Source organism: Calonectris borealis, chromosome 3 (assembly GCF_964195595.1).
Source record: "Calonectris borealis chromosome 3, bCalBor7.hap1.2, whole genome shotgun sequence".
Lineage (NCBI taxonomy): Eukaryota > Metazoa > Chordata > Aves > Procellariiformes > Procellariidae > Calonectris > Calonectris borealis.
The window spans coordinates 93546372-93566184 of NC_134314.1; positions in this window are offsets into that span (position 1 = coordinate 93546372).

Sequence of the window (19813 nt, forward strand, 5' to 3'; positions counted from 1 at the left end):
TGGGGCATGTCGCGTGGTGGGACCCGGGCTGGGAAAGGCGACTGGCTCTGCTGAGCACCCTGCCAGGACTGCCGATGAGTGGCAATTCCTGCTGAGCACTCCCCAGGGAGGCCCATGTAATGCCGAAATAATCTGGGATGCAGGTCAGGATGTCTTGCTCCCAACCTGTGTGGTGCCTTGGAGGTGAGAAGCTTTGGCCGTGGCTGGCAATACCTCTGAATCTTGGTTGAACGGGTCTGTGGCGAAGGAAGGGTGTGTCTCACGCAAGCCCTTGGGCCTTTTGTGTGCAACCCTGTTCAATGGGAGCATTATCTAAGCAAAAGGGGAGAGACCTAACCCCTTAGCTGCAAGCCCTACAGACAGCTCAGGAGAGGTGGCACAAGATGAGTGCAATGATCAGCTTAAGCAAATAATCCAGTTCCATCACCTCTTCAGAGATTTTATGGCCAGAAGAGTGACCTGCCTGAACCGACCAGAGCCCTTCTCCTTCGTCTTGCCCATAACTCCTACCTGAGCCGTGGTGTAGACTTTGCAAAGGCATCCAAGCTGCCATCTCACTGCCTGTCCTTCCTGTCCTTCTCACCCACAGACAGCCTGCTGGCACTGGAGGCAGCCTGTGCCACGAACATGCTGATACCTGGGGGTATGTGTTTGTGTCATCGGCCTCTTCTCCAGAAGCTGGGCTCCTACTGGCACCCCTCCCTGCCCTTCCTGCCTGTGCTCGGCTCTGACTCCATGAATGCAGAAGCAAAAGCCCCAACAGAGCTTTATGATGGACTCATTCCTTTCAAAGAAACCCCTCACCTGGCTGCTCAGAGGCCAGTGCAAGTACTAACTTCTGAAAAAGCAACTTGCTGTCAATCACCTCCACTGGTTTTTTTTCCAGCTTGAATTGGCTCATTCCTTTGTCAAGTCCCCTTCCTTATGTTGGGCAGCTTGCCGGAATGTTCATGCCTTCTTTTTTTGCATTGCAAAGACCTCATATCTGGGAGAAGCAGTCTGGAGACTCCTGAGTAGATCTTCTTCTAAGGTGTTGTCGCTCCTGGGGAATAAGGAGCCAACTCCCACTTGTTTTGATTTATCTCACCATTGGAAGTGCGGCGAATGGGGGGTCAACAGCACTGGATCTGATTGTTTCCAGTCTCCATAGGCACCAAAAATTATGAGTCACAGGATCATCCTGAGTTATTTGGTGACTAATCTGAGGCTGGTCTTGAGGCTTAGGGCCAATTTCTTGCTCGCAGTATTGGCTTGCCAGAGCTCTGTGTTGTGAATGTGTAGTGTGGACCTAGTCAATACACGGCACCTAGGAGAACTGGCTGAGCTGCCAGAGGTGGTGCTGATGAGTCAGGGAGTGGCACTGCCCACTGCACCAGTACCCCACTGGGGTGGCTGGATGTACAGTGCAAGAGGCTGTGACGTTCGTGAGTCACTTTGTGGGACTGAGTGTGATCCACACCCCTGCTGAATTGTTGGGACCAGTCATGGACTCAGAGACATCCCAAGAGGAAAAATTTCTGGGTTTAGGTTGTCTTGTCAGCCAGTTGCAAATGTGCTGCTGTTCTGAACATGTCTATCTTCGTGCAGGTCATACCCCGCAGCCTAACATGTTGCACTGCCTGGACTCTGCCCTGCTCTTTAGGCTCTGTTTTCTCTGCCTTAATTTCACCCTGTTGCTCTAAGTTTGCATATGTGTCAGTAGACGTGTTCCCTTCCTCTCTGACATAGACCCCTCAGATGCTTGTGGAGTCTCATCACGTCTCCTCTGCGGACGTTTCTTGGCCAGTGACATAAAATGGTTCTTCAAAGCCCCGGCATCAGCTCATCGAGCTCTGCCCTCGATCATTCCTCTTCCTCATCTCCTGACACCTTTCATGTATAACAATACTCCTCCTTTTCCCTCAAAAGGTGTCTGCTGCAGAACACACTCAAAAGTGGATCACTCCAGAACCACAGAAAAGGAAACAGGCAGCTGGCTCTGAACGTATCCCCTTGTGTCCCTCTCTGGATGCATCTCTCCATGGTTGCTCTTTCTCAACCTCTTCTGGCAGTTCTGCTTTCCAGGGTGTCCCCTCCCACCGCAAAGCAGCTTTGCCCCAGATACATTAGCTTATCTTTTCCCAAGTTAAATCTCATTTTGTTTCCTGCTCATTTCTAATCTCTCTAAATCCTTTTGGAGGATTTCTCAGTTTGCACTGGAATTCCTAATCATTTCTGCTGGAGGTTCCAGCTCGGGGAGTTCATGGGGGAACCTTCTCCTTGGTGCTGCTGAGTCAGGAGGGTGCTGCGGCTCCCAGTGCCGGGGTGGGAGTGGTGGTGCCCCACAATGTGGGTGCAGGTGTGGCCCTGCACGTAGCTGTGTTCAATCATCTGGTGAGCTGTATTTCTCCCTCACCATCAGATAGGAATTGCCTAGCGCAGCTGGAGGAACCGTGGGAGTCAGCGGGTCCCAGTCTTTAGGGCAGAGCAGAGGTGTGGGAAGTGAAGGAGCTGGGTTGAGTTCCCAGCTGGGCCACCGATGCTCTGCTTTCCCTCCCCGGCTTGATTTCTCCATGCATAAGACAAATCCCATCCTCCTCTTTTGGGACCCTTGACAGATGATCAAGTGCCATTCACTGCTTATTATTTTATTGCCAGTTAGTAGAAGGCTTCCCATCTTGCCGAAATTGTTAGGGATCTCTGTGTACTTTCCCCAAAAGCAGGTGAGTCATTGTCCCCTCACCACCCAGTCCCAGCTGCAGTCATGTCTCCCTGCTCCTCTCCATCATTTGAGAGAGAACCTCCACAGATATTTTGGTACCGATAGCACCTCCTTCCATCTGCTCTTTGGGAAGGGGACAGGAGCATATGGGGTACGGGGGTGGAGGGGAGGGGAAACAGCAAGGTACAGCTCAGGAGGGGCTTTGCTGGCTGGGAGAGGTAGGGGACAGCACAAGGCCCCCGATGAGGGGGGAAGGTAAGGGATGCCCTGTGAGGTGGGAGGATGAGGAGGAATAGGCTGACTGTGTCTCAGGAGTGGGGCGGGGCAGGCCTGAGATTATCTGGCAGCCCCGGGCGCAGGGAACCCTCCCGCTTACGAAACCTCCTGCACTCCCATGGACATATCTCTCGCTGGTGTGAATTGCTTTGAGTGCTGGAAAACTCGTGGTTAGGGTTTGCGGGAGTGCCTGAGCTGCCAGCTTCACCAGCACCTGGGGAGCCTTCCCTGGGCAGCCCCTCGGCCTCCCCGTGCCACGGAGAGCCCTGCTGCAGAAAGGGCGGTCGTGAGACGCTGCACGGCTGCTTCCATGGCTGTCGACTCCCCGGAGTCTCCCCTCTCTCTGGGGTGACCATGCAGGCGAAGAGGCAGCTGCTAGAGCCCAGGCTGGCCAATGCTGAGAATCTTGTGCTACTTACACCAGCACAAGAGCCGTATGGTGTGCAAGGCTACCGGCTTTTGGTCAAACCAAAAAGCTTTCAATCCTTCATACTCGTCAAAAAATAAAATCCAACATGACCCAGGTATACTCCAAAAGCTCAGAAGGCAAACGTCCCCAGATTGCGTTAGTTTTCAAACTGCTGTGGGGTTCAGCTGGGCGGGTGATTTGCCAGCAATGATTTTCCCTCCTAGCCTTAAATCCTGGCAGTGAGTCCCCCCGGGCACGCTTCAGACTCTGTTCTCCAGGCTCTCGCCATATCTCCAGGCTCTCGCCATATCCCTTTACGTCCAGGTTCCACCCTATTTTTAATCCACTCCCCATCTTCTGGTGTTGTCAATCTCAGACCTTTCCTAAGCCTGGAAGAGGATTGTATATAGGTCCTTGTCTTGCTGTGGATATTTTTCACAGTTTCTCTCCTGGTTTTAAGTCATTTGAGCCCTGTTTGCCTTTTGGGTTGTAGATACACACAAAAGCCAGTCATCCAATCAGAGGTATCCACAGCAACTGCTAAATATTTTTTTCCAGAGGGGACCTTCAAGGCCTGTTGGTGGAGAGGTGAAGCTTTGGCTGTCCTGTGCCAGGGTACGTCACCTTGCACCTATCCAGAGGCCGTTTCAGAGGGCTGTTGCACTGCTTCACTCCAAAGTATCTTTACATCCCTTTCAGGCTCCTCCGACATCTGAGCACCATGAGCCAAACCCATTAGCTCCTCATCCTCGGTGTCCTGGGATCATTCGGTGGTGACCAGAGCACCGGCACCCTGTGGCTTCCTCATTGGAGGCTCTGCTCCGAGCACAGAGTTTTCACTTTTTCTTTAATCACATCACCAAGTTTTAATGCCCAGCAAGAACTTCGACCCTTATCCAGGGATTAGTTGTTATCCTTAAGAGCTTTCTGCGGCAAGCCTTATAAAAGAACTCCAGCTTTGGAGAATGCGGGCAAATCATGTCCACTGGGTTAATTTTCTTTATTAGCTGACTACCTCCTTTTTCCGTCCACAGCCCTCGGATATTGTCTCCTCGCTTCGGGAGAAGGGCCGTTCCCATCAGTTCACAGGAAGTTCACTGCCGGGATCCTTGTGACCACCAAACCACCCTTAGCAAGAAGGGAAAATCTCGGCCTTGGTGAAATTAAGGGAAAAACGTTATGTTCCCTCGTTGGGCTGTTTCGCATCCCGCCCCAGCAAAATTAGGCAGTGCTGGAGGGCTGCCAGACAGACCCTGTAAAGAGGCAAAACGTTTTAAATAGGGACTGCAGAGGCAGCTGGGGTTAAGCAGAGGTAGCAAAATCCATTCAGCTGTTTAGCAAGTTGTCTTCTTGAAAAGAAATGCGGGCATCTGTCTCTTTCCTTGTATCTCTATCACAGCCTATTTCAAGTATAATCCTGTTTACTGAGCAGGATTTTAGTAAGGCATAAAAGGGGATTTTTGTTCTGGTTATTGACTGTTGTTTTGCATGTGTCTGCAAGGTACTCAGATACGGGAAAACCGGGAGCACAGTGTTTTTTGCTCTAAGTAATTAGAGGCAGGATTCACAGGTATATTCTGGCTGCTTTCAGCCTTTCCCGTGACAGAAAGCAGCTGCACACCCAGCATTAGCCAATCTGCTAATAGGCTGTGTCACAAGACACAGCATCACCATGTCTCACAAAGCAACTGCATTGTCCTCTCTAAGCTTATTGTGCGAAATATCACGGGAACAGCACCAAATCGTGTCCCGCAGACCGTTCCAGACTAAACATCCACGGCCCGGCTCCCTGACCTGGATTGGGGTCCTTGAAGGAGGAGAGGAGGTATCTCGCTTTTGCTATGCTGGGAGCACAGGAGGTCCGTGCGCTTGTTTGGCATCTCTGTGCAGACCTGCCTGTATGCATGAACTTCGATGCATCCAGAGGCTCCTCATTTTCTTGTTCAGACGATAAGTGCCTGGAACATGTTAGTGACAAAAATCAGTCTGTGGGTACCTCTGAACCAGGTCCTTGGCTCTCCCAGCCCAGGCGGCCAGGCAGACCGAGCCCTGCACCAGAAAAGAGTGGATCCTTTGAATCCAAGGTGCTAGCTAGCACTGGATGGCTGATCTCCGACTCGCTGCGGGTAAGGGGCTGTGGGTAAAGACGGAAGGCAGAGTAATGACAGGAAACCTGCTTGAAGGTTACTACAGAGAATGAAGGCAGTTTTGGATAGGATCTTTTAGCCAAGACGAACCAAAACTGCAGCCTCTATGGAAGATATTTCGGCAAACCCTGTGTTTTGGCTTGGTGTAAAAGAAACTGGCTAAAAGGTACAGGGTTGTGCAGTACAGGTGATCCTGTACCTTGGTGCTGTGCCAGAGCTGGGACTCCTGGGTCCTCTTCCCAGCCCTATGCCTCGCTTGCTAATTAGAGCGGTGTCAATCACTACTCTGGTCTCTGCCTCAGTTTCCTCATCTGTTAGTGGCGATAACAGTACCGGGGCGATAACAGTACTGAGCTACCCTGGGGGATGATCTGTGAGTGAATTAATGGCAAGGAGTTAAAGACGGATTAATTGGTAGCCTCTGTCAGGTGCTCAGAGATTCCACGATAGTGGGCAGCGAGTGGCGAGCCCAAGTTTTGCATGCTGTGCAAAGCACGACTTTTGCTTACATTGCAGCCTGTCTCTTAGTCTTTGCTCTTCTCTGTGTGGCTCCAAAGGAAAGTCCCGCCTTGATTAAAACAAGCGCTCATCAGTCACCTAATGTTATTTCCAGGTGTGCAGCAGTCTGTGTGGGCAGGATGGAGTAGCTTCCCAGCTGCAACTGTCTTCCCCTGGAGCAATATGTACAGAGATAATGCAGGGGTAACATCCTCTAGGAGACCCCCGCATGTTGCATGTGATGACAGAGAAAAGGGAAAAAACTAGGAGAAAAAGAGCAAGGTGGGAAGTTGCTTGTAGCATACTAGTGCTGTAGTGTTTAACCAGAAACTGGTAAAAGCTAGGGAGCACAGCTCTGGAGGAGAGAAACCTGGAGAGTGCAAAGCATCACACAAAGTCTGCTGGGAGGGTAAGATCAGGGACTGGAAAGAAATGTCTGCTGAGAGCTGGATTTGGCCTCCACCTCCACAGTATGAACTGTGAGTCTGGGGTATGACAACTGCTTCTCAGGTTTCAAGTTTTTTCAGTCTCTGAACTCCTACCCCTCTTCCAGGGGCATTTCAGAGCTCTTCAGAGAAGTCAGATGCGTAGTTCTCTGCAGAACACCCAGTGAAGTGCCCTACTTGTTCTGGATCACTAAGATGTAGTTGCCAGATCTGTGATCATCTCTGGAACACAGGCAGTTCATCACTCTTGGTGGATCATGGCACCTCTCTCCACCTCAATTTCCTTCTCTGTGAAACAGGGATGTTAAAACCAACATCCTCCTAAACAGCAGCTTGGTGCCCAGAGGCTGGCAGGGGCCATGGGGCAGGAGCGAGGGGCGGGGGCAGAGCTGGGGGGCCTAGGTAGGTCTGAGCGAGACCCCAGAGGACCAGAACTCTTCATGGGTAGGGGATGGTGCCTCCAGTGCAGCCGAGGGCAGGCGATGGGAAGACAGTGGATGCTCAGCGCTGGCACGTTCTGCTCTGCACCCGTTTGCACAAGCTGTGCTGTGTGCTACGCAGGTAATCCCGGGGATCTGGGCCCCCCCGTCCATGGGGGCTGCCCTGCGCCTCTATTCAGGATGCTCTGCTTGTAACCCCCTCCCCTGCAGGTCCCCCAGGCAGCCGGGCACCCACCTCGCCCCCCATCCCCGCGGCTTCTGCCTCCAAAGATGGAGCCTCTTTCCCCTGAGAACTGAGCAATGTGGCAACGCTCTCAGACCTTGGCTTCTAACAGCAGTAACCTCCGAGCTGCTGACTGTTGCTCAGCAATAAACACCACTCGTGCTATTAATAAACACTATCTGTCAGCCTTGGTATTTTTAATGCCGGGACACTGTGCCCTGGCATGTGGAGCCACTCAGAGACTGAAGGCTGGATTCAGAGACGAGTCTAAACTGGCGTAAGGCGCTGCATCGTGCAGCCCTGCAGCCTGCGCCTGTTGCAAGGTGGAAGGTCTCTGCTCTCCTTGGTGTATTAGACAGGATCCAAGTTCCTCCCCACAAGGGATTTCCTCTCCCACCCATTGCAATCCCAAGGCACTGAGACTCAAAGACGGGCTCTACCCGCTCTCATAGCCTGGGATAGATCTAACAGGATCTCTGGACCCGTGTGAGTCAGTGAAAATACTTCAGCTTTTTCCCCATGATGTGCCAGTACGTTTAGCTGAATCAGCAAGGGAACACTGCCTATTTACACGGTGTCTTTGGACTCCCAGTCCTGGTATAGAAGGTTTCAAGCACGAGCTTGAGACGTGCTCCCCTGTGCACAGAGGTCGTCAAGAAAGTCCTGATGGGATTGACGCCTCTGAACTGGGCGCCTGGATCCTGCCCGCCATGTGCGACTCCTCCGCTGAGAGCCTGGAAAAGAAATAGGAAGGAAAAGGAAAAGGAAAAGGAAGCGTGTATTGCAGCTGGTCATGTTGTACTGAAGCTCCCGGCTGCTTCCACCTGGCTGGGGTGTGAGCCATCCCTGCATCGAGCTGGTTTGTTCTCTGCTGGGGTTAATCTGTGCCCAGGCAGGGCCAAAGGGGGCTGGTGTGATGCCGTGAGGGCGTCTGCGTGGGAGAGGGTCCGGGGCAGCGGGAAAGAGCCGGTTTCACCTGCAGCCTCAGCGTTTGGCCCTGGAAGCGCGGCTCGGCTGGTGGGTGGGTGGCTCCTCCCGTGCTCGGGGGCAGGGAGTGGGGCTGCGGGTGCTGGTGAGCCGGGGTGGGGTGATGGTGATGTCAGAGGGGAGCAGCGCGGCCCCGGGGCTGGCTGCTGCTGGGGTGCACACCGGGCTGCCGGACTGGCTGGGGCTGCACCCCGGGGTGCTTCGCCCTTCACTGCTGTGAGCGTGGCAAGGGTGGCTGCGGAGGGTTTTGGAGGGGCGGGGGGGGAGGAACGGTGGAGCAAACAGTGAGCTGGCCGAGCAAACAGCTGCCAAAGTGAAACAATCGAGTCCCATTCTGGTAAAGCTCAGCAAATACTGCGTAAAACCTGCTGCTGGCAGTGGTGCTTGCCCTAGTCATCAGGTATAGCACTATCAGAGGGCAGATACAGAGCAACCTAGGGAGGCAGGGAGAGGTTGTGCAAGAGAAAGCTCTGGCCAGCATGACTCAACACTCATTAGCAGTGGCACACCTACGAGAAGCCCATTAAAACTGAAAGGAAGAAGCTCAAGCACCTTATTTCTTCTGTTTGCTGTAAACCACCTCTTTTCCCATGTGTGCATCTCGGTGTCTGCAGTGATGGCAGCAGAGAGAGACGCGCTGTGGATCGTAATCCCTGGTTCTTGGAGCTGCACAGCATTTCTGGAGAATTAGTCCCCGGTAATGCTTCCAGCATCACTGGAAGCAAGTCATTATAATGCAGTGCATGCGGCCAGAGGAAAGGGAGGTGGAAGAACAAAGTGGAGATAATTCCTTACTCCACCCTTTAACTCCCTTTAAATTCCCCCAAAACCTGGCCCCAGGCCCCCCAGCTCTTCCTCTGCCCCTCTCTCCTGTCCCATGGCCCCTGCTAGCCCAGCCCCCAAGAGCTCCCTCCAGCCTCCTTGGCTTGTCAGTGATGTGATCCAAAGCTCATTTTTCAGCCACTGCCTTGGACTCCGGTTTCTTCAGAGCCATCCACCCTGATGTCTGCAACCTCTTATAAAGGCTGAAGTAGCCGAAGGATGGCACTGCCCTTGTGCTCTGTGTCAGCTGGGCTGACAGTGTCCGTAGCACAGTTGTAGATCTGCATCTGTGAGGTGCCCTCAGCTTTTAGGGTGAAGCTGTGCTCTCTGAACACCATCCACCTGCCAATTTTCCCTTGCCTGCTGGCTGGATTCTTGGAAGAAAGCACCAAACTAGAGAGAGAGGGGACTTCTACGTGTCTAGGTATAAATACCCTGACCTGGGGTGTGCAGAGTGGAGACATGAGCAGAAAGCATGTCTGCAGCACACCTTCCTGACACTGATGTCCCTTGCTGGTACATCACTGGGAAAACGGCTTCAGTTTTCTGCTCCCATTAAAGACACGAGAACATAGGTTTACCCTGAAGTGCTTAGTATACAGGTCTAGGACTGGCCTTGGAGTAAAACTCCCTTAAGTCACTTCTCCATTAGTATTTTACAAGGAGATAGCTAAATCCAGTCATCCCTTGGGTATGTCTGCATTGCATTCCAGAGGTGGGATCGCAGCTTGGTAAACACACCCTAACGAGCTTGGGTTTTAATCTGAGTTTTAACCTAGTTTTCTGCCTGTTAGCGTGGGTACAGTAGCGGTGTGTCACCGAGATGTCTGGATTGCAGACCCCTCCTAGGCCAAGCTTGGCTGTCTGCGGCTGCGCATACTCTCCCATTAGTCCCCAGCTAGTTTAAAGCTGGCTCAAGGATGTCTCCCCAAGCCATCCTCATGATTTTGGACTGCTGGTTTGGTACTTTTCATCACTGTCAAACTCCCACCGCATCCTTCAGTCCAGAGCCACCGCGAGTGCTCCCCTTCTGCCCTGCTGCTCCCCATCGTGTCTGAGCTCTTGGGCTTGCTGGTTTGGACCAAGGTGCGCAGCGCTCTTGCAGTGTGGAAGAAGGGATCTCTCCGCAAAGACAGGGGCTCCGGGAGGTCTGCTGCGTGCTGCAGTGGGGACGGGTGGTCCCAGCCCTCTGTGCCGAGGGTGGCTTTGCTGTTCTAGACAATTATCTGCCGCAAAGGAGACAGGACATCCTGCCCCATCCTTCCTCCCTGTGCCCCTCTCTCCCGCCCTCATGGTGCCCACAGCAAGTCTTTAGGAGGGGTCTTCTCTCTCAGAAACATCCTCGTAGGCCCACTGTCTTTTATCTGATTCAGATTAGGTTTCTTTCTGCTTTTCTCTTCCCTCTGTTGACACACAGAAGAGTGATATCCCCACAGGGGAGGGTCCGGACGTGCTCCAAATGATGTCAGCTTTGATTTATTATTGTTTAATATCGTGTTGCTTACTGTTGCCATTGCATGGAGTTAGCTCGGTTTGGGAAAGACTGCTCTTCTTTGGACAGGACAGATGGTCTGAAAATTATTTTTTTCCCTTGCCTGCCTAAATATCCAAAGCAGGCTGTTCTGTCATCAGAGCTTTGCTTAGGCAAGATCTTTCCTCGGCAGAAGTGGCAGGGGAGAAGGTGGGGATAAGGGGGAGAGCAAGAGGGGGATGAGTGCGCTCTACCACAGTTGAGGTTTCTCAGTTTGTCTCCTCGTCTCCCCTCCACAGAGCCTCCTTCCACTCCTGCCAGTTTCCCAGTGCTCTCATTCAGAATTGCATCTGGGACGGGGCCAGTGCCAGACACTGCAGGGAAGAGGGGCAGGAAATGCAGCTGCAGGTAATCTGAGCAACCTGCTCAGATGTGTCGTTTCGTCTTAATCCCTGTCAGTCAGGGCTGGCTTGTATCCTGAAGCAAGAGGGCTTAGATGTCTTACATTTTTATTCTATCTCGTGTAGCTCTGGATGTTCTTTTTTATCCATTGAAACATCTGATCCTTTCGTGCTTCCTGCAAAGCTCTTGGCCTCCCTGATGACAATGATTTCCATCTGTGCTCTCCCTCAGATCATTTCCAGGCTCCTTTTGGTGAACGTGTGGGTTCGCAGGGATTTGAGCTCCTGTTTTGTGAATGAGCTCAAGGGCTTGCTGGGAAGACTGCTTGAGCTCTTGCTGCCTCGCAAGCTCCACAAAGCTCGGCACCCTGTCCTGCAGTTGACAGGACTGTGTGGGTCCTGGTCAGTGTAGATGGGTCCTGGTCAGTGTAGATGGGTCCTGTTGTGTTTCTTGCCAGGGTCACAAGCCAAGCTGTTGGGCTGTTCAGAGCAGGGAGAAGACTCCAAGCAGGAGGAGAGGAAGGGAAGATGCCCAGAACCCACATGCTTAAGCCAGCTCCAGTTTCAGTCTTAGCCAAGACGCTACCTGACACACACTTTACTTCTTGTACGTCCACCAGGCAGATGAAGAACACTGCATTTGTTGCCACTACTACTTTTAGTATGCAGCTCTCAAACGCATAGACCTATATCGTCTCAAAATGTTCGCTTATTTTGTTTGGCCTGAATCCTAGAGGACATAACTGTGGGTTTCCGAATATTTAAGGCCAATGTGTTATTTATAAGCCATGTCGGAAACATCCTGAGCATGTGGAGTTTTAGTGAGGAGAGTCTGGGTTTGGTATGTCTGCACACCTCGGGTTTGCCGTTCTGCAATGCTGTCTGTGGTGGTGATTGCATTTGAGGTTAGCAACGTCTGTAGCTGCGCTAGTCTCATGACATTCTCTTCTTAATGTCTTCAAACCTACTGGCAAACAGCAATGAATTAATAAGGTGGGTAGCGAAGGACTGAGGGAGACCTTGTGTGCTTTTGGATCCCTTGCAGTGCCCCCATTTAAACTCCTAGCAGCCGTCACCCCCCCGCTCTCTACTGTCCTTTGGCTCCCTGACAGAGCCCTTGCCCTTTTCTACTGAGATGGTGACACCATCCTCGGCGTAGCACCCCAACCTGTGACCACCTCCCCAGGGAGGAGCAGGAGACAGAGAATCGAGCCTCCTCCTCTCAGTGCTGCTCCATCCACCCATCCCTCGTGGTGTTTAAACGGAGCTCATCTCTGTGCTGGCTGCCCGCAGTGTCCCTCCTCAGCAGCCTTTCCTCCGAGATACAGGATACCTGCAGCGCAACTGCCCGGCAATTAGCTGAGAGCCAGCGTGGCTCCTGGGGCCCACGTTTTCCTTCTCCTGCAGGAGCAATTAGGCTGCTCCGAAGCTGTCTTCAGTAGGCTGATGTTATCTCCACCATGACGCAGGCGAGCAGCCCTTGTAATAACCATGCCAGGGTCACTCTCTCCCCACTGCCTGTGTGCCTCTACCTGTGAGATAGGCTGAGCTCCAGGACTCTTCCAGCTATCTTCAGCCAACGGGCAAAGCCTTTCCTTTAGCAGCACCAAAGCTTGAGAAAGCCTCTCTGCTCTGTGCTTGAGGCAAGCCCGCAAGGCTTTTCGGAGGGGAGACACATCCTGCAGCTCCTGTGAAAGCCACGCTTTGCTTGGCGTGTAGAGGCCAAGGAGCTGCTCCGATTGGGGACTTGGTTCTGGCTTTCCGACCAAACCACAGAAGGTCTGAGATTTTGCTGCCCGCTAATTGAGACAAGATAAAAGTTTGTGTCAGGGACGCCTGCTCCTGCTGACACCATCATATCCAGCGGGCCTGCTCTGCTCGGGTGTTAATTGTGTCTAGGAGCGCTCCCAGCCGCCCCGTGTCACTGCCCAGAGAGAGGCGATCTCTACCCTAGAAAGCTTTTACCTAATCAGACAAGACAGGGAGGGAGGGAGACAGAAAGAAGGAAGTGGCAGAATGTCTTGCCCAGGGCCACGTGTCGGGTGAGTCGCAGCAGCAGGACGTGAAGCCAGGTCTCGTGGCGCTGCTGCCACGGGTACGTGTTGCCTCCACGGCAGGGCTCCGGCACAGCGTGGTACCGGACCCGTTGTGGGGCCAGGCACCTTCCAGCCCACCCTTGCCCTTTGCCTGCGGACTGCAGGAGGGTGCTTTCCTCTCCTGGCACAGACCATATCTCGGCAGGGAAAGCCTGGCCTGGCTGGGGGAGCGGGTGGGAGGACGGGGAGGCAAGTACTGGCCAGCCAGCAGCCCCCGAGAGCAGACAGAGGGTTTGGGGCACTGTCTGCAGTGGGAGGTGACAGCCAGGCGAATGAGGGGTATGTGGTTCTGGAGCCAGGGGCAGGCAGGTGTCGTGGCTGATGCCAGTGATAAACATGCGCAGCCATGGGAGTGACGCGGTCTGCCATTCCCGTGTACCCGCGGGTGGGTTCCCCTTGCCCAGAAAGACCATGGCATCGACCACTAAGCCTGGGGCCACCTCTCTGAGGTTGTAGTGTCTGATGCTGCATCGGTCACCGGAGAGAGAAGACCACAGGTCAGGCTCCGCACAGGGCACCAGTCCCATCGTACTCTGTCCCTGACTAATGTGGAATTTGCCATGGGACAAGGGGGCTGGACTGGCACCAAAACCACCCCCCTGATACCTGCCTTGCCTTGAGCGTGGCTCCAAAGTAAAAATAAACCAGACATACTACCTACACTTCTCTGTATGCTGCAGGACACATCCTTCCAGGTCAGCTCAGCCCTGCCCCGATCTCACACTGACCAAAGCTCTACCCTGTATCGGCCAGTTTTGCTGCAGAGCTGAGGGATTTGAGTGACAGGACATACAAAAAGACGAGTCTGGGCTAGGGCCCTTCTTGCTGAGCTGTTTTATTCTGCTACCCACGATTATTTGGGGTACATCAAGATCTTTAGTTATACATCCTGGCAGAACACTTTATATCTTATGGTGATTGCAAGTTCTTTAAACAGCAAGCCAAGGCCTTGCAAAGGAGGGGAAGGGCAGGGGTGAAAGAAAATGGCCCTGAACTGTGAGACACTGAGTGGAAGAAAGATGCTTATTTCAGCTGTTTCAGCAGACAGAGTTTCCTCTAGATACCAACAAGTATTTGGGGACTGCTTGCGGCTCCCCAGAGCCCTGAAGCATGAATGGGAGAGGAGGTAAGTTAGGAACGATGTGCTTCCAGCGAGCTAGGAGGACCATATCTACTGGGCTTCAGGTTCAGCCTGGTCTGCAAGCCATTTCAGTGCATGCATGCTCACACGTTATTGCCCACAGGATTACATTAGTGGGACTGTTTTTGCCCCATTCAGTTATTTCTGATGTTGGGGATCACCTGGCGTTTTGCTCACAGGCTTTATTCGTTGAGGAAAGTCAGCCAGGGCAAGCAACGAGGTGTTTCACCTTTATCCCTGATTAGATGAGCCAGTCCCATGCAATTAAGCAGCTTAGCTCAAGGCAACAGAAGCCATTATCGCTGGGCTCTTCTGCTCTGCTTGAACTCTGTTATCCAGCTAAAAATGTCAGAGAAAGAAAACATTTCCTTCTCTCCCCGGCGTCTCCCTGGCGCTGGCTGAGTGGCAGGTGCATATCTGAGATACCTGTATGTGCATCTATCTGATCACCCTCTCTCCCCACTTCAGACTGTCTAATTTGAGGTGGGGTGGGATTCGGTCTCATGAGAGAGCGAGAACACCTGGCCCAGTGTGACTCTCAGCCCTCCTTGGGGAAAACCTCTTTGGTTTGGCAACCTTCCTACCTCTCAGGGAGAGAGCTCATCTTAGCTGCTGAGGGCATCACGCAAAACTGTCCACCCGCCCCTTAGGAAACAACAAGGGTTGAGGAGAAGCCCTCCTCTGACTGCCTCTGTGCTTCTCCATCCTTCTCCAGGGCACCTGCGCTGGGCCTGCACCAGAAGAGAGGGGATGCCCGAGGAAGGCATGTAAAACACCCCACTTTCTGGATAATCCCGTGACTTTCTATCTGAGCCTGAGCTTGGCATGTGCTACAGGGTTGGGAGGGGTTTTGCAGGTAGGCATAAATGTTGCAGGGATTATTCTCTTGTGGTTATCGATGTTCATGCTGCAGTCCCACTCCCCCTTATCTGGGCAAAAATGTGTAACATTCAAAGAAAACCACACACAAACACAAGCATGCATGTATGTAGGTACACACATACATGTGCAATACACAGAACTGATCCCCGTGCATAGCCCCAAAAGCAACTGATGCTTGAGGGCAGGGTGTATTCACTCCTGTCCAAAACCACAGACCATCTCTTCCTTCACAGCTGGTCCCTGTTGATTTCCTACCTATTTACCCAGATGTCACCAAGCGTTGCTCTGTTACTCAGACATGTTTCCTGGTCATAACTCATTGTGGGTTTTCACATTCAGGTGCTATTATCACCCATTCATGTGATAATAAAGACAATTAAAGGCCTGTTTTTAGAAAGAAACCTCTTTCCAGTAAAGATGCCTCTAATCCACCTTGCTGGTTAGAAAGTCCTCAGTGTCTGTTGGCACAACAATAGCCGTGTTATGGCCCAGTGGTTTCCTTCCAGCCAAATAGCCTAAGAAGGTGTCCCAAGCTCTCTGGGTATCTCTGAAAGGGATGTGGGCACTTCCATAGCACTTCAAACACCACTTTTGCTACTGGCTGTGAAGTGGCCCCACAGGAGATGTTGGTGTATATCATAGCAGCTGGAACATGTGTTGCTCAGGACAGGACAGCAGAGCTGGGGAGTCAGGGCACGGAGGGCAGAGTTTGAACCCAGTCAGGAAAGAGTAGTAAGATCTGTGGAGGCAAACTAATCCTGCTTGTGCTGGATGCTGAAGCACATAACCTCCAACAACACAGACTACTGTGGACATAACTGAACTGTGCGGATAGACCTCTCTCTTTCTTTTAGGAGACACAAGTCTCATACTATCACCCTGGCTGGGAGAAGATCAGAATGAACTGGTTTGGCTCCAAGGTGGGCAGCCATGCAGGATTAGGTAGGAATATAAGCTTTTATCCTTATGAAACACCTCTGATTGATTAGAATTGAAGATCTCAGCCCTTTCCTTGAAGAGATTGCATGGGGTTTAAGAGCGAAGCTGCACAGATGAGCAATAGAATTTGCTGCCAAATGGGGAAAGCTCCTCTGTGCAGGGAGGAGAGCTTTCTGGTGGGCTAGATAACCTTCTGCAGGAGCAAAGGACCATCGCAAGCCTTCTGTTTTACACGTGAGAGCACTTCTTCAAAGATTCTTTCTCTGGCTATGATACCTGGTGAGCAAAATAAACTGCTTGCATTACCTGTGTACGTCTGCCTGTGGGAGAGGAATGAGGAAAGAAGGAGTCCCACAGGGCAGATGTTAGTCAGACTGCCTCAGGTGCTACTGGGAGGTCTTCAGATACCACCACGATATGTTCATGTAAGGAAGGGAGCAACTCCGAGGTTGCGTTACTGTGGACTGGGGGCCACGGCTGCTGGTGCGGAGTCTGACATTTGGGTAAGAGTCAGCAAAGCATCAGAAGTGGGAGAAATGTCTGGTCCTACAAAAATGACACATGGACAGGGTTAGAGAAAGGAGGGCCTCTTCTTGTGAAGTGGTGTCAGGAGAGGGCTTCGTTTTTTACTTTAGCAGGTGGTACGTCACTCTGGGATGGGCAATGATGGACTCATTTCTGAAGCTGCTCGTTCCTGTGTTCCTACAGACACAAATATTCCCCCCAATGCTTTTACAACACAGAGAGGAAAGTGACTTCATGGCATTCCTTTTCTGACTGTTTCTCTGCCATGTGCTTTCTAAACATAGATCTAAAAATCAGAAAGCACCAGGAGAATTACGGGTTTCTACACCCTATTGTGCTTTATAATAATTATAATTATTGTAAATACGGCCCAGACACTGTAATTTTCTGCTCTCCATTGGGTCTTTCTTTTTCATTTTCTTCTTCTTTTTATGACTGTTTTCTAAGAAAGTTTTCATATTTCACCTTATAGATGGGAAATGGCAGAGTCAGCTCTTAAAATAAAAGGAGAGGAGTGGCTTGGGGGGATGGAGAGAGGGATGAGAAGGGAGTGAGGAGAGAGAAATGTCAGATAGTCTGTGGCGAGGGCACCAGTGGGGACAATCAGGAGACCTGGTGCTGTACCTAATCTAATGCCAACCTGCTGTGTGATTATAGGCTCTATCTTTGTACCTATTTTTGGTTGTGGGAGCCTTCTTTTATCTCTTCTCATTGCTTGGCTCAGCAACTACCTGATCTTAAGTTTAGAGGTGCTGAGCACTTCTCACATGCAATGTCTGGTTGAAGTTATTGTAAGAAGATATAGTATAGATATTTGAATAGGTGGAGTTTTTGCGGCATTGTTCAGGTACAGTCAGAAAAAAATGGTTTACACTATGGATAGATGTATGCTATGGTATAGACTCTGGTCCTATGCCCTATGAGTGTCCAGTGCAGAGATGTGGCTGAGATGTGTCTTCCTGCCCAGGCAACTTGGTCTTATTCTTGTGGACATTAAGGCATGGGGTAGAGTGGGGAGAGACTGAGAATCGAGTATATCCAGGTTTTATCCCACCAGGAAATCAGAATGTGGCCAGGTTATGGACTTAGACAGGTAAAGTGAAAAATACTCCTACACTTCAGAGAACAGACACAGCTAATGCCCTCTGGAGCTTTACATAGGAGTGGTGAGGAAAGGAAAGACGCAGTAAACAGCATCAGGGGAAACAAAAGACAAAATATCCAGATACCCAGAAGGCAGACAAGAGAGATTACATCGAATTCAGACTGAATTTAAAGAAAGAATTAGAAAGAAAATGGAAAAAGGTAAGATAAGGATGGGTAAGACCTGGTAAAAGGTGTGGGGGATATAGTGTGATGGATAGTAGAAAAATAGCAAAAATATCTATGTGATGTAAAGAATAGGAAAGCAGAAGACAGGCAAAGGAAAAGTCACCTGGAATGAGAATCCCTGTTTTTAAGTAAGGAACTGAGTTGAAACATCATCACCAGAAACCCAGCAGAGACTCAGACTGAACTGCAATTAATTTATCCAACTTTTGTCCAAACAGGATAGTTGGGTAGCCTCTCATTGAGACCTCGGGCTTCTTCCTCTCCTCGAGAGTCTCCCCTGGAGACTTCCAAAGCAAACCAAAGAGCAGAGAGCTGCTGTCTGTCACACAACCAGGGGAACCTTGGTTTTATATAATTTTCAAGCGAATGGGGGAGTCTTTCTACAAAGAGTGTAGGGTTTACAGTGTGGACTAGGGGCTTGAGAGATGCCAATGAAAAGAGAAGTAGTTTAGAGATTGCAGCTGGTGATGGGACTCAGGATTTTGGCTTCTAGTTCCAGGCTTGGGAAGTGACTGACTGTAGCCTGGAAGTGAAAAGTGGGTTAGTGGAGTTTAATTCCTGCCTTCCCAACTGTCCTACAGCAACCTCCTGAATCACTCTCTTAGTACAGCAACACCAATTAATTGCTTCACAGAGGGTTTCCCTGATGCTGAAGTCACTGTTTGCAAAGTGCACAGAAATCTGCTGGTGAAAGGTGATTTGGAGGAACAATGATTATCCCTTCACCTTATGGGGCAAGAACTTCTTACAAGAAGGTTTGTGTATTTGCCTCTGGCCATCCATAAATACACTGCTATTGCAGGCAATGCAATAGGCTGAGCAAGCCCTGTGCATTAGAAAGACCAGTTGCCGTAGTATTTGGAAATAAGTCAAATCCTTGGCTATCTGCGTTTCGTACAAATACCACAGATTCCTTACGTTTGTGCCTCCACCATTCCAAGCTGTTGCTTTGACTTGCTAATAGGTCTCTGTTCTAAAAAAACTGTGGGTGCTGCTTTTTTTTTTATGGGGCTAACACTCAGATGTTACTTTGTGCCCAGCAAGACAGCAAGAACATGGAGTCTGCTGGATTCCAGAAGGAAAGGTCTGCAGGGATCCTGGAGGGAAAACTGCCAGCCAGGTATTTATGAAAAGGAGGTGATCTGATTGATTCAAGAATGTACTACAAGCTAGATGCTTATCTGGTGTCAATCGACAGTTTCATTGGATTAATTGGAGCTATGCTGATTTATAACTACTGAGGATTTGGCCAAGTCTATATAAACAACTCTAATTAAGCCCCTTTCAAGGCAGCAAGAGTTAGTGCCAACAGATAAATCTCGATGAGCTATAGGTCTTTGCCAGTTGTCTTCCAAACTCCGTTCTTTCTTGTCACTGTAAAGAGCGTACGGAGCTTTCGTGATCCAGGTTCAGCCAGCTCACTTTCCACCTCTCTCAGCTTTGCTGATGCAACTCCTCCAGCCTGTGCTGAGTCACTGATCACAACTGAAAACAAACAGCAAACCTAAAGAGATGAGCAGCCCCACAAGCAACTGCATCAGGTGGGAGCCAACGAACAGAGCTAGGTTCATGTGGCAAATTCTAGCTTGACCCATGGAGAAATACATAGCAATGGAATGGGATCACCAAGATTTGCACTCTCAAGTTGAGCTTGGCTGACTTTCTGAGAGATACGCTTTATCTCCCTCAGCAATCACCGAGACTTGAGGAAGAGAGGACTGGCAGAAATGTCACGGTACTGAGCAGGTATTAAGCAGGAAGCTGGATGAAAAGTGCCCGAGGATCCCTGTGGGCATGTTAGAGGTAAGGATTTAGCACTCAGACAGCAACCGTTGTTTGTGGGCTCACATCATCTTCCCCACAGACCTGCTCATGAAGTGGGAGCAACACTCAGTGGCTATTTCCCCAGCAGTGGGTGGAGGATGGCCGATACGTTACCCACCGTACTTCATTGCAAGATTGCCAGAGGGCTGTGCGGCACTTTCTGCTCTTCTCCAGGCCTGGATATTGGTTTTGCAAGACTCAACGCAGACCCGGGGCTCCAGGGCTGCATATGTTGCTTAGAGGACTCAAAAAG